At 38.5% G+C, this 13,314-nt stretch overlaps 1 protein-coding gene across 1 annotated transcript in view; it reads right to left on the bottom strand.

The window, feature by feature from the left end:
• LOC5574499 (Krueppel homolog 1) overlaps positions 1–12,562 on the bottom strand; it is a 77,848-nt gene extending 65,286 nt beyond the window's left edge. Inside the window, exon 1 of the mRNA XM_021845557.1 lies at positions 11,187–12,562. The gene's annotated coding sequence lies outside the window, so the exon portion shown is untranslated. The remainder of the gene's footprint in view (positions 1–11,186) is intronic.
• Between the last annotated feature and the right edge of the window lie 752 nt (positions 12,563–13,314).

Raw genomic sequence — 13,314 nt, 5'->3', positions numbered from 1 at the left:
TAGGTAATTCTGAAAAATTTCGTGATTTTTGTTCATGTTAAAGATAGAAGAAGTTGCATTCTATAGAGTTATAAGATAAAATCCCATATTTAAATTCGCAACGTGAAATTCGCAAATGAACATTTAAGGTTGCACGCACCAAACCACCCTTCCATTTCCATTTGAGAAAAAAAAAAACCTTGCTACGCCCACGAAAGCACTTATGCAACCTAGTGCGAATAAAATGACGGCCTGATAAGCGGCGCAGAATGCAACCCGATTTGCACACTATCGCACCGAACCGAGTGGGAAACCCCACCCCCGAACAACGCCGACAGGATGAAAATTGCCGTGCAGCTGCATACTGCACCGACCGCCGCAGCGCAACGATAGTGATTTAAACAAAAAAAAAACGGCAGGAGGAGGAGTTGCATAGTGACACTAGTCGCACGCTGCAGCGCTCTATAGCTATAGGTTGCAACGCAATCGCAATGGTGCACCGCCTGGTTGCACTTCGCTGCATCGGGCATCAAGGGACTTCAATGCATGTGCAATATGCAAACGTATGGAAGGAACCCTTTCGCTAGCAATTCGAAAACCGAACGCATCAAACAATTTCGATTGAGATAGGACGCCAACTTTGACGACCATTCCAACGAGTAAAAGGACGAAAACTGCTGCAGTAAATCGAATTGCCTGTGGCGACGATGATAGTCGGAATCAAATCCCAAATCAGAGGAGGCCGCGCGTGTAACAGTGGGATGGCGGTAGGAGGGTTGTGGGTTGCTCTCATTTTTTCCGCAGAGAGATAGGTCACGGCAGAACCGAGCACGCAAATGCCAAGCAGAGAACACAGGAGGCTGTGTGTGCCAACACGACTACAGCCATGACAACGCCGCCATCCTCAGCATAATCATCTACACCAGTGGTCACCAAACTGTGGGCCAAACTTTGGCAGACGTACTGTGGTTATGGCTATTGAAAGGGTGACAAGGTTTTAAATTCGCTATCATTCGCATAAATCTAATTTGAGATGAACGATTTGATGAGAAGGATAGAGGTGTGTTTAAATTAACTATATAAATTCCTATGTTCGATTTCTGAATTGTTTTAGTTATAATGCTCTCCAAGTTTTTAAACCCTTTCGATTTTTTAAATTTTCCAAGTCAAAGTCTTGATAGACTCAGAAATCTCACCTACAGGTTCATGAAAGAACATATTGCGTATCATGCGGTTGACGCCATGTAATACAAATATTTAGGCTGAGGACCACTGGTCAACACGAGCGGAAATTCGTCCCTGATTGTGATGAGCAATGAGGGCTGACTAACGGCAGTAACGCAGACGAAGGTTTGCACGCTGCTGAGGGGGAGGTGTATGCGTTCTCCTTTCGTTCGATCGTTAGACGGAATTAGCCTTGTACGAGGAGGCCTAATGCCGTACGCATAAGTATTGGTAAATGCGTGGTACGTTTGGGAGCGTCCTTAGATGGCGAACCAAACCGTACTCACTCACGTAGTTGATATAAGTGTAAAAACTATACGTGACTTTTATTGCGCTGCGAGACTCAATTGGTCCGATAGTTGGGGCTGGCGCACCAGTAAACAACCGCACGCTCCATTCAGGGCAAGATTGTAAACATGTGTTTTTTTGCTTTTGTCTTTTTTCGAGATTGAGATAGGTCTTGTTTGTCATGGTTATGAAATACTAGGAAGCAAATGTTGTTTGATTTAGCTTTTTTTTCGTAACTAAGGTAGCTACGTCGTTTGAAACGAATGTCATTCCCTATCTTACTCTATACATAAACCTAAATAGCTAGCAAGACCGCAATGGTGCTTCATACAATTGACTTCTTCAACTTTTAATTAAAACAGTGCAACCATATACAAAACTTTATGTCTTAACGTTTGCAAAATTTACGAAATTATATTCTATGAACGAAGCATCGAATTCAGTTTCCGTACGTTTACAAAACTTCTATATTTTTCCTTTAAAGTGTGGATCAAAAGCATAAAAGCATGATGTTAAAAAAGTAGTCAATAATTTCATATAATAAAAAATAGTTTCTCTCAGTAGTGCTACTATAGGAACAATAGGTTTACTATAGGCGCAAGGGAGCTCAAATTTTAAGCAAAACTAATTATTTCGATCATTTTTTAACAAAATCAAGCTGTGTATCAATGGTACTTAGATAGCTCCTGACCTTCAAGTCAAAAAACATTTTGAAACGATTTATAGCGAAACGGCCGTAAAATGTCACTAGTGCGACTATAAGGGACTGTCTACAAAAGGAACACTGATCCTACTCAAACATAAATCTTTTTAATGAAATTCACATATTATTAACCTACTTTTTAAACCCCTATAAATACCACACATATCTTCTCGGTTTCCTTTGCTATTTCTTTCAACTAAAACAAATAAAAAAGCTGCATACGAAAAACTTGTTCGAACATATTAAGCGTCTGAAATGAACGAGTACTAAAGAAGTTTTGTTTTCCTAAGGTGTTGATTATAATAATTAAATAGCTAGATCCAAGCAATCATTGCCGTATCCTCCCTAGGGGGAGAGCGTATATATCCTGGAAATTCGATTTCCATGATTCGTATTTTCTGAATAATGCAAACAATGCTGTTTTAAATGTTCAAGCATAAATCAGCATATTCACTGCATTATCCGGTGATGATGGTACATTGCAATCAAACGCATGACTTCTTTGCATGTTTCAATGTTGTATAGGAAATGCTGATTTTCAGAAGAAGTGTTTCAGTTGATCAATTGATATTACAGTCGCCTCTCCACATCTCGATATCAAAGAGACCATCGAGATAGGGAGAGATCGAGACAAAGAACAAATTTTTGATGAATACCAGATTGAAAAACACTCCGTTGCTAAGAAATTAATACACAAACAGACGTCATTTCGCACTCCTAATTTGTTTTGAGTCCCAAAACTTTGGTCTATTGATATTGGTCATATCGACATACGGAGAGAAAATTGAGAACAACATATCACCAGACACACATCGAGATATGGACATAAGGAGAAATATCGAGATGCAGAACATCGAGATGTGGAGAGTCAACTGTAGTATAAAACTTTTTACCTGTGGAATAGGTTTGATAAATAACATGGAACTGCAAAGCTTTGTGAACTGAACTAAGGGCAGGACAAGCAGCGTCTCGGGAGTTCACTGCCTACTTTAAAATTTATTTAGATTCAGTTTATGTGAAATTGTTTAGATTCATCCCACAGATAAAAGAAAAAAGACTGCACGATCTTTTTTGTTGTGGCGTAACGTAACAAGAACAAGGACAGAGCCTATTTTTAATATTTTAAATTCAAAAGAATAATTGTGAAACGCTATTTGTTGAACCAAACATTCAATCGAATCTATGGCTTTAAACTTTTAAACTTTTTAAAAGGCTGCTACGTGTTTGATATTAAGTGATATTACTGTCGCTGCTTTACTTTGTTAAACATAACTTGAACTGATAATAACATCATTCTGTATATTTTGACTTTCTCTGAAATTCAGGAATCGATTTGTATGAAAAGATCTCCCAATCATTACGATATCTTGCCATATAAGTTTTCATGACTTCATCATTTACAAGCATAATTAAAATATGAATAGTGACTGGATTTTTTTCTTAATTTGTTTTGTTCATAGATTTGTCTTGAAATTATACTAATTTAAAATGTATTCCACCACAAAAAGTTGTTTAAATTGTGATAACTTTTTTGTTTTTCGATATACCAAAAATCTCTTCTATTTTTAGAATATGTGTCAATTGATCTTCTTGTTCCAGAGATATTTCAAAATCCCTTTGATTGACGCGTAGCCATAATCCACTTGAATATCTCAAATTACAAAATTTATCTCATGTTCGGCATTTCGCTTTTAAAACAATATATTGATGAAAGTATGTTGTGAAGGGGCACCTGATCTACGTAAGATACTGTCAAATTAGTCTAGGGCGTTAATAAATCTTGCCAATCTCTTTTGATGTCCAGCAGGGCGTTAAGTTGCACCTGATTTACATGGGACATGGTCAAATCATTTCAAGCCGTTGATACAGCTTGGAATTTTTAATTGATGTCCTAAAGGGCATAAAGACGCATATACTCTACATCAGGGCGTAATATGTAACTGATTAACATAGGATTAGGTCTCCAGTGCGTTCATAGAGCTTAGAGTTTCTATTTGTGACATACAGGGCGTTAAGATGCACGTTATTCACAAAGGATGAGGTCAAGTTAATTCAGGGCGTTTATATAGCTTCATTTTTTAAATGATGTCCCACAGGGCGCTACGATGCAGCTGAACTATAAGAGACAAGTTAAACTTACTCCAAGGCGTCGATACAACTTAGAATTTTTAGTCGATTCAGGGCATTAAGGTGCATCTAATCTACGTAATAGACAAGGTCCAATTAGTCTAGGTCGTTTATACATCTTGCCAATCTCTTCTGATGTCCTACAGGGCGGTAAGTTTTAGATCAAATCAGTCTAGGGCGTTCATAAAGCTTGAAATATCCAATTGATGTCTTATTTATTATATTTATTTTTCTACTTATTCTTCTTTTTCTTCTTATTCTTCTTTTTGGCATTAACGTCCCCACTGGGGCACCCAGACAACCAGAAGTCGCATAACAATTTACGAACAAAGTCGTTTACACATACAAATTGCATCACATCCGCACTAAATGATAGATGAAATCATTTCATCGGTGAGTTTCCTCGCATAAAACGCTATTTTATGAGTTCATATGTACATTTCGTATCGTCCCGTATACTCGTGCACAGAAAATCGGATCAATCCGTAGCAGCTGTCAAATAAATTTTTTGTTATCATAAATTAAGTCGCATAAGAGTACAGATTAGATCGCAATAAAATCTACACACTCGCATTGCATGATATCTTTCATCATATAAAACATGCTCGTATATCGCCTCCACTTTTGTACGTATAAGGCCTTTCCACGACATCTTATACGTGAAACATTACACATATAAACATCGCATAACACAAAAGGTGATTTCATTATACATGCATTCTGGTTGTCTGGGCAGTGCCAGCTACTGAGCGTAATGTTCTAAGAGCACTTCCACAGTTATTAACTGCGAGAATTCTTTGCCTTAGTTGCCATTTTCGCATTTGTATATCTTATACGTATGATTCCTGATTTCTAAAAGTCCATCAGGAATTTTTAAACAAATTTTCATATTCATGAAAAAGTTTCCTCTAAAATTTAAAGTCAGTAAAATTTTACATAACGACTACTACCATAAGACATCTTTGGCAATGCTACTGCCAATATTTTTGCATTAAATTTATGAATTAGAAATAATTCCTCCAAAAAAAATTGTTTGGAATTTCTGCAATTACGAAAAAAAATGATTCTACATCAATTTGTTCACCATAGTATCATGAAATTCAGGAGTACATGCGAAACATTTTTCTATATGTAAGACACAACAACCTTCAGTTAAAATTCCATATGTTCTAACGCCAAATATTGTCCATTATAAAAGAAGGAGTAAAAAAGTAACTAAATCCTACAAACACCACTTAAGTTTTTCTGTGGTCAAAAATTTCGTCAAAAAGTTTTTAAATTTATCAAGAATTATTCGTAAGTTCCTTTAGTAAATTTGTTGAAAAAACAAACATTTAAAATTCCCTGAAGAGTCGCTAATGCTCTTCTAAGTGAAAAAAATGTCTACAAAATACACAGATGAATCTCTGGTGAATTTTTCGGAAAAAAAAATCCTAGGACAACATCTCTGAGGATACAATATCATAATTGTTTGAAGAAATCCCTAAACAAATCACACGGCAATTTTTAGAGTGTTTTCGCCAAAGAGTTGAATGTGTTCCGTTAAAAACATTAAAGGAATGTTCATTTTTTTCCCAGAGAGTTTTGAAGGAATACAGGCAACAACATCAAATTGATTTGTAGAGAAATCTAAAATAATACTTTGAGATTTTTCTGTTGAAAATGTAGATCGATTTGTGGAGAACTTCTCTGAGATATCATTGAGGACGTTCTTCCTATTGAATATAATTTTGCTGCGAATTTATCAAGCAATCCTTGAAGAATTTTTGAGAGATTTTCTGAAATATTTGTTAAAGGAACCTGATCATAAACTTCAGAAATAATCTGTAAGGGAACAATGGAAAAACCGTAGATGATCTCTATGAATAGTTTCTAGAAAGAATTCTATGCTTGGTGATCTTGAACACAACTAGTATTTCTTGTACTATTTCTTGAAGAAATCATCAGTAATTCCAGAAAGTTCTTACGGTAATACATGAAATCGTGTTTTTTCATCATTCACATCAAAACTTTGCAGAAGCAAATTTAGTGAACCGATGAAGCTAAAAATTTAATGGGTTGTGCACTACATATATAGAAATGTATAGTGATACATTTTTGCATCGATATATGGAGTGGTACTTGAGATTTAAATGCTTCTTCAAATGGATAGGGAGATTATATTGACGTCCCATGTGGCCTAAACAAATTATTAATGTGCAGCTGGATAAAATTTTAAACTAACAATTGTTATTGAATGTAATAAGCACGTAGAGGATCTACTGAAAAAATGTTCAAATGAATTTGTGAAGCAATTTGATAGAGATTTTTGAAGAGAGATCAGAAAGCATAAAAAAAGCTTAATGAAAATCTGTTAAATAAATACTAATCCCGTGAATGGTTTTCCGGGGGAATCCCTAGAGGAACTCAGTGAAAACTGAAGAAGGAGCTCTTGGAGAAAGCACTAAAAAAGTACGAAAATAATTCATGAAGAACTCTCCGTGATAATTCTCAAAGGAATCTCTTCAAAATCACATGGTCGAATACTTTAAAAGTTCCTGAAGAAATCACAAGGAATGTTCCTTGCTAGTTTATTCCTCCAATTCCTGCAGGATTTTTTCTGGATAAGACAAATAATAACTATTTTCTATAATGTAAATTGAATTATAGAACGATATGAGACAAAATCACAATCAAATAAAATTCTATGCATATCTGTGCAACTACGAAATTCGAGAAATAATCGTGATTATTGCGACCGATATTACTTCTGTAAAACAAGAATTTTCTAGGCCCCTTCAGAAAAAAAAATCCAAGCTACGCCAATGCAAGCATTGAAACAGAGTCGAACTTTTTCAACGTTTAATGCGCATAGTGGTCAGTATTGAGCATTCGGCTATGGATTGCATCACCAACTAAAAGTTACTTCCCAGATTCTTATTTTTTCGCTAACAAAAACTTATTTCTTGGAAAACAGACGTTCTCTCGTTCTCTGGTAACAAAGGCTGTCTTCAGAATAATAATCCTTAGTATTGAAATATCCACATTAAAAATGGTAAACCTGATCAGTAAACTTAAGTTTGTCTTGAGCCTTGAACCATTCAACAAAGCTCAGTGGTGTATGAGATTGCAAATTAAAAAAAATTGAAGATGAACTTCAAAACACTACTTTTCGGCCTAAAAACCTCGATGATTTAAGTATTTTAGACTGAAAAATACTCGATGAACTTTTCTAAACGACCTTGGTAGTGAGGTAATGAGAGTCTCTTTTTGTTTACTTTCTTTTTAGCCAATAGCTTAGCCTTTTACATCTCTCATCGCGCTTTTTATACAAATCGCTAGCCATTCACATTGTCTTTCGGTCTATAGTGAAAAAGTAATCAACAGATTCAGTAATGCACTGTTCTGATCGAAAGAGAGTGAGAGAGGAGATAATCTCGCAATGTAAGATAAGGCGTTAAGAAAAGTTTAGCGCCATGTCAGTCTATCTATATGTCTGTCACTTCATATCATGCTCTCTCGGTAATGCTTCGCAAACAAGGTGTCAGAACTTGCATACAAGTCTGTTAACCTGTAGCTTATATATGTATAGAAGGTAAGGGAAGAATTAAAGTAATTAGAAATAAAGTAAAGAACACATTACAAAATGTTGTCTTAGCCGAGTATCAAAAATGCTTAGTAATAGCGAATCTTGATATGGATAGCTAAAAGTGATATTCACTTAATGCAAGCATGGGAAACACTCACTCGAATATCGCGTTTTCTCTCACTCACTTCCCCACGCAGTCAAAAGCGAGATTGTCGTTTCTCCAACCAAGCTGAGTGTTTCAGTTTCTAATGCGCTCTAATACTTTTTTTCCGATCGACAAGTTAAGCAAAAAAGACAACAGAATTATTCACTACCGTTTCCGAGTGTCGAAAGCATCCGATTGTAGTAGCGAATGATTATTTACATTTCGATTCCGTTCGAGAGACATTCGTGTTTGAGTGCTGATGAGCGCTCACTGAATGGCAATTCACCCAGCGGAATGATTCAATGAGTGGAAATCCGTTTATTCAGCTGGATGCATTCAGTGATTGAATGCAGAACGCGTTCTTTCGTATCTCCCAGATTCAAGCGGATTGGTTCTCACTCCACTCCGTGTGTTTTTTTTTTTTGTATTTTCGGTTTATCTCAATCGTTTGCGATTCGTCGGGATTGTGTTCACCCTAGTTTCGTTCGGCTGTCACTGAACATTCGGTGCCAGCAGATTCTTTTCTATTTTTTATCGGTAGCGTTCGGGTGAGTGAGTGGATTTTCCCATTGTCTTCCAAGAGACAAAAGATCTGGAAATGATATCTTAAATAATCTTATAGATCTGACCAATAGCTGTGAGCCATTCATTTGATCTGCAAAGATTACATTTAGCTACGGTTACAATATTTCCAGGTTCCTGGAATAATATTTTGATGTTATCTTCAGATAGTTTATCTCTTATGTTAATCAAGTCAATATCACATTTTGATTGTCTAAACTTCGCTTCCGCTGGGAGAGGGCACCACGGCGCTCAAAATGATTACCTTAAACGATTTCCTAAGAAAATGCGGAAGGAAATTTTACACTATGTCCTATAGTTTTGTTGATTTTGTCTAATTCATAGATTTCTAAAATAAAGGAAAGTGGCCCAGTTCTCTGTTTTTTTTTCAAAAAGTTTTTTATTTATAAACTTTTTGAATGTTGAAGTAAAAATGGACTGAAAAGGCAGTTTTCTCCATTATAATCGACAAAACTAAAAAAAAGATGAAAACGCCCAGACTTTTTCATTTGACAAATTAAACAGCTGATTTGACGATTTAACCCAAGCAAACTTCTTTTTTTTTCAGTTTTGACATTTGTTCAATTTTTACTTTGGTCTTAAGGTGATTATAGAACGAAGCCACACCTCAAATTTTCAAGAGCACAAGACTTGAGAACCAAACAGCGCTCTGGGTTGAAAATTTATTCCATAGGTCACCCCCAGCAAGCAAGTGATTTGATTGATTTTCAACGCGAATTGTTGTCAGATTCTCCAGTCATGTGCACTTGGAAATTTGAAGTTTGGTTTCGTTTTATAATCACCTTAACATCATTCAATAAACATTTGAAACAGTCAACTCTCCCTTACTCGATATTTTGTATCTCGATAACGAGTTAGAGAACCATAGTAAAAGTAGGTTTTCATGACTACCTCGATGGTCGCAGTTGCACCGATTTTGTGTTCTGTAACTCGATACCTCCCCAACTCGATGGTCCCTTCAACATCGAGTTATGTAGAGTTAACTTTATTTCGATTTATGACAAATGATCCAAAAGAAAACGGAGCTAAATGGCAAAAATTCGAACAAATTAGCTCTAGGTTAATTCTCATAAAATAGATTTTTAATGGCATACAATTCTGTTTTTTTTTGGCCAGAATGTTATGTGAAATCAATGATTTGTCCCAAATTTGCAAGGAATCGATTAATTTTCGAACATGTTTTAAGGAACACATCACAAATTTTCAGATTAATAACCCTTAGTTCTTTGGCTCTAATCATATAAATGTTAAAATTGGTTTAACATTAGAGTGATTTAAATTTAGAAATTTTGGTTCGATTTTTATTAAGGTAGATAGGTAGACCCTCCCAAGGTTTGAAATGTTTCGGAAGAAATTTGACTGTGCACAAGCCATTTGAAGTTTATATGGAGATTACTATGGAAAACGCCAACCTTCAGTGTTCAACCATATTGTCTCTTCGTCATTATATTTCAAGAAAAAGTGACAAACTCTCAAGAAAAAGTGACAAATCCTTCCAGCTACAGCTTTGCCGAACACCGCATTTTGATTGGATGTCAGGATAAATTGCTATACATTATTATGCAGTGGGTTTATTAAATAACATGATTCATCAACTATTCGGCAGGCAACATTGGAGCACCTGGTGGACAGAATAGATCAAAGTAATCCTGGCAACTATGTTCTACTGTAAAAAAGCAGTGTTGCTCTGAAAGTAATTGAATGATCATCCCAGCATGATTTACCCTTGGTTATCAATAATAACAAATTATTCTTAAGTCCCATAAAATTGTGGTCTTCGACAATGTTTGCCTTGCTGACACGGTAATTTAATAGATACTTCGATGTTATGACGTTGACAGACCAAAAAGAGCTTAGAGCGCATCGGGAATCGAACCCAGCGTACCATTCCTTCATAGCCGCGGACATTACTCAACGCAAAGGAATACCTTAAACAGTAAAATCGATCCAGTTCGAATAAATCGGAACCTGTCTGCAGCGTCATTTCTGACTGGGATCTCACCCTTTTTCCAACGGCAAAGCACACCATGACCCTAGATGGCACTCTCGTTCCATTCAGGGATCCTTTGATTTCTTTGTGCCGAACCAAAAATGTTACTTCCACATTTTGCGTGTGCGTCTCTGTGTGTATGTATGTATGTGTGTTTGTGTGTGCTCCTTGCCTGCAAATATCGATTCAATCTTCTTCCTCTATTCTTGGGTCTGTTAGCATGGCAGAAGCGCACCAGGCATGTGTCGTCGTTATACTCTCGCTGTTCTTTGGGCAAACGATATTCAAGGTTAACCAAGGGGTAACCTTCATTTCCCTGGGACCCACCTCGAGTTCCTTACCCCCCGTTCAAGTTTAGTCCCCGCGAGTGCGGCGTGTGTGCGTCGCTCTTTCTCTTTCTATCGCTAGAGATGGGCAATTTTTGCGAAGGTCAAAAAATGGCGTGCTCATTTATTGTTAGCGGCCCCAAATATTTCGGCATTGACACATTTTGGGGCTACTCGCAGAAAAAAAACCGATAAACCTTGTGAGTAAATTTGTCTATTTGCGAATTTGAATTTCGGCGAACGAAAACACTTACCTTCAACGTCTGAATGACTTCGGGTGGCGATGAAACGGTGCTTGTATAAGTGTCCGCCCTCGAACCGTTTAAATATCGCAAACGATTAACGCTTTTCGACGATACGGTAATGTATTTCACACTACTTAAACATCACACATCAGCGGACAACGATTCGCGAACCACCAGTTTGTCGACTAGACAAAAACTCACACACGCTCTTGTAGAACGAGCCAATTAAATCCGTTAGCGATAGCTTAGGTCGCGGAAAAGTTACTTCAAATATCAATGACTCTTTGGCTTTGGCTTACTCACTTCCGCGCTTCTTATCTGGTAGGCATCTCAATTTTCAAAAATATCAGCGAAAAACAAAACCTGCCTCGCTTCTCCCCCTTTTCAAATGCCTTCGGGTCCCCTTCACTTGGAGATATGGTGACGATTGCGGCAGGCCGGACAAAAATAAATCAACCGACTAAGCGACCGACACTCATGTATCAGCAAAACACATCACTATACACATTATTGACCTAGGCTTTTCTTATAAAATTTAGATTGCTGTGTTAGCCACGTCGCGTCGGGCCTCTTCTGCGACCATCCCTCTCACTCTCACTCAGCAGGCCTTGAATCTCTGTTTCCGTGACTCACTTCAGCGATTGCTTAGACGCACCACAGAGTAACGCTTCTCCGCCACCCAACACAGCACTGTAACGTGTCCTCCGAAGACCCAAAATATCCTTTTATTGATCTTTGTGTTTCAAAACTATCTTTGCTAAGCGATTGGCCAACTCTTCACACTGAACTCCGCTAGATCCACTCCGATCGAACTCTAACCTTGCACTGCTGCACTGTACTGGACTTGCAATTGCAACTTCCAACACTCCAAATTTTCCAACCAACCGAAAAAAGTAGGTACTTCTCACTAGAGGATGCTGCTGCTGCTGCTGTGACTGAGACTTCGAACGAACCGAAACTATAATACGACATACACACTCGGTCGGCAGCTCTGGGTACTGCTGGGGCAGCTTGTGTACTACACAGAAAATGATAAATTTCCGCGCAACCGAATCCGCACACAACGCCCGCCGCACAGTTCTGCTCTTTCTCTCAATACCTACGAACACGACGACAACGGGAGGGTAGGCCGCTACAATTCGGTGCACTAGGCGCGAGAACCCCACCGCAGGAGGGCCAAGGGACAGTAAGCAGTATTTCGGTAACGCGGAAGGGCGGTGGACTTGTGGGGAGAACCCTCAGCGGACGTAACATTTCTCACACAACCAACCAGCAACGAAACCTGTGTGACGACGAAGACGCGGTAACCGTTGATGAGTACGCGAGACGACGAGAGGTTAACACTACACCCTAGTCCTCCTCACCCGTTCACTCCCGTCCCAGCGTACACTACAGAAGACTCTAAACGCCGAAAGTCCTACTCGACCAACCACCCCGACAAGCAAGGCAAGAGACAACCGGAGACTCGGGCAGACCCCGGTGGAACTGGGTGAACAACAACGAGAGGACGACGCTCTCTGCTGCTGCTGCTGCTCACTGAACAACGCGTGCGAGGCAAGACAATTTCTAGGGCACGTGGAGGCACGGCACAACATTTCATCCACGCGCGGCTGTCGATTGTCGAGCACTGGCCGCGGAAGCTAGGCGGTGTGACGTCACGCGGTGGACGCGACGTTTGGCATGAGGGTTGAGTGTTGTGCGGAAAAGGGCGATGAGCCGAAGTCGACGAGCAGCGGTTGTTTACCAGTAGGGAGGACGGTTCGTGTCGTTTGTCGATGTAGTTGTCGAGGCGATGTCGTTCGGCTAAGTTCGGGCAGATGTAAGCTTTCCGAGGCAAAACATTCGGTGCATGCTATGAAATGGTTTAGTAATGAATGGATTGTGCTGATGGAAGCACAAACCGCGCTGGACTAGATAGAACCTGCACTACTGTTTACTTGGCTTACATTAGAATCTCGATTCGGAAATCGAAGGATGGCCATACAATACAAATAAATAATAACTTAACGGCGCTGTTGTACTAGTTGTGATTTAGATCACAACAAAGATATCTATCGACACTACTCTTCCTAAGGTTAAATACTCATGGCTTACACTTTAAATTAAGTCTCATGATTATTTCATGTAAAATGCGGTT

Source organism: Aedes aegypti, chromosome 2 (genome assembly GCF_002204515.2).
Source record: "Aedes aegypti strain LVP_AGWG chromosome 2, AaegL5.0 Primary Assembly, whole genome shotgun sequence".
NCBI classification, from domain to species: Eukaryota; Metazoa; Arthropoda; class Insecta; order Diptera; family Culicidae; genus Aedes; species Aedes aegypti.
The sequence above is the reverse complement of the archived record's forward strand: the minus strand, read 5'-3'. Positions and strand labels throughout refer to the sequence as shown.